This window comes from Fulmarus glacialis, unplaced genomic scaffold (assembly GCF_000690835.1).
Source record: "Fulmarus glacialis isolate BGI_N327 unplaced genomic scaffold, ASM69083v1 scaffold1818, whole genome shotgun sequence".
In the NCBI taxonomy this organism is placed as follows: domain Eukaryota; kingdom Metazoa; phylum Chordata; class Aves; order Procellariiformes; family Procellariidae; genus Fulmarus; species Fulmarus glacialis.
Window position 1 is genome coordinate 5,057 of NW_009228718.1, and position 2,081 is coordinate 7,137.

Sequence of the window (2,081 nt, forward strand, 5' to 3'; positions counted from 1 at the left end):
ATTTTCTCCCCCTGCTTTGCAGCCTGGGATCTTCCCTTTTCCCAGAGCTGGAGTGGGGCAGTCGTTTGTCCCCATCCTGTCCATAGATGCCGGGGCTGTCCCTATGACTGAGGACAAGGAGAGGAACACACCAGCCCCCTGAGAAGGGAAACCCATTGCTCAGAGGGGTCTGTGCCGGGGATGGAGGAAGCGGGGAGGAAATGGCCAGAAATGAGCTGAAAACCAGATGATGCTGTGATGGGGAGCCCGGCCTCCATCTCCCCTAGGGCTGGGAGGGGGCTTGCACAGTGGCAGAGCCATGAGGGAGGATTTTGGGGGGACAACACCAAGCTCCTGCGTCTGAGCCGTCTTCCCCTGGGTAACTTGGAGCCGTCTGTGGCTGGTGCTGCCCGTGCCCAAAATGTCCCTGGGGGTCTTGTCTTCGCTCCTGAGTCAGCTTCATGCGCGGGCGTCTCGCTTGTTGGCTGTGGAAGCTAAAGGGCAAAAACATGTTTCTGATGATCCAACAAATGCTTCAGCTCTAAAGCCAAGAGCTGCCAAAAGCTGAGACAGATGTATTGCTGCATTGGTATTTAAGGTAAATGACTTGTTGGATTTTAACCCTGCGGGCGCTGGGCTTTCCAAAGCCCCTGGCAAGCTGTACAGAGGGATGATTCAGATGTAAGCGGGCACGGGATGTGCTGTGAAGTGGGCTGGGTCCATCCTGCCCGCAAGCAGGAGCGGGCAGGGAGCGCCCGGCGTGTTCCCTGCCCCACGTGGCCTTGGGGCCAGGCAGCTGCCGCTGAGCGCATCCCCTTGCCGATGCCGGTGGCAATGCGATCTTTGTTTGCCGCAGCAGCTGGCCTGGGCAGCCCGTGTCAAGTCTCCTCCAGATACTCCCGGATAATGACGTGTGCAGTCTCTGCAGCGCTTCTTGTCGCCCTTTTTTTTCTGCGGGGAGGCTTTCTTGTTCGGCGTGCAACCCTGGAGAGATGCTGGCTTGTGGGCTGCCGGCTGGAGCACTTGGGTCCCTGGTTCTCCAGCAGCTCCTGCTGCTGTCTGGCCCCCGTCCATGCTTCCCTCGCTCCCCACTGCTCGAAAGAGTCTCCCTGTATTGCCCCTGGGCTGTTTCATATAGGAGAGCAGTGCCCAGGGTGCCATAGTGTCCTCTTCAGTTGTCAAGTCTCCCAGCATTGCCCCAACACCTTCCCCCTCCATTTTTTGGCTGCAGGACGCTGCCCTGCTCTTGCAGAGCATCCCGTGCCTGGGGCAGCAGCCCCCGGCTCAGCTGCTCTTACCCCACGGCTGCAAGGGGAACCGGCACAGCAGCACCCCCCGGCCCCGGCAGGGCTGAGGAGCCCTGAAATTTGGGGCAGGCTGTCGGGATGCTCCAGGCAGGGAGGGCTCTCCCCTCCGCCCCGGCTGGCAGGAGCTGCGGGCAAAGCCAGGCTCAGGGTGGGGGTTTTGTCCCTGCCGACCGTTTTACAGAGGCTGCTCCCAGCCCAGCACTGGTATTTTCACTGCAAGGCCAACGGACACGATGTCCCCGCTCCCTGCCCACGCGTATCCTCCTCCGCAGCTGCCCTCCCGGCGCAGCGGGAAAAGGTTCAGCTGAGAAGCGTTTGGGCTGGGAGAGGGCAGGGGAAGGAAGGCTTTGCACAGGGGTCGAGGCCATTCTGCATTCAAAGCTGATGTGGGGCTGAGAGGGCAGGGAAGCCGCAACTCCGGGATTGCAGCGGGGGGACAGGAGGGTTTCAAGGGGGTATTACCCTGCGATGGAGAAGGCAGCTGGCAGAGCAGGCCCTGCAAGTGTTAACGAACCGAGCATACTGTGCTGTTCCTCTCCTTTCCCCTCCTGCTAGCCCTGATCTGCTGCATCAGCATCCCGGGCAGCTGCCTCCAGCCCTGCCAAGAGCCCGGTGCTGGCCGAGCTGCTCCCCCTCGCCGATGGCTCCTTGCAAGGGTCCCGGTCCTGCAGCCTGGGGCTGCCGCGGAGGGCAGCTCATGAGCTCCAAACCCTGGCTCCAGGGCTGGGCGTTGGAGGTCTCTGGTGTTCCTCACTCCAGCAGCCATGCCGCAGCTTGGCACACGGATCGGAGGCA

At 61.6% G+C, this 2,081-nt stretch overlaps 1 protein-coding gene across 1 annotated transcript in view; it reads left to right on the forward strand.

Annotated features, from left to right (window-relative positions):
- MXRA7 (matrix-remodelling associated 7) overlaps positions 1–2,081 on the forward strand; it is a 24,904-nt gene that overhangs the window by 902 nt on the left and 21,921 nt on the right. The window lies entirely within an intron of this gene.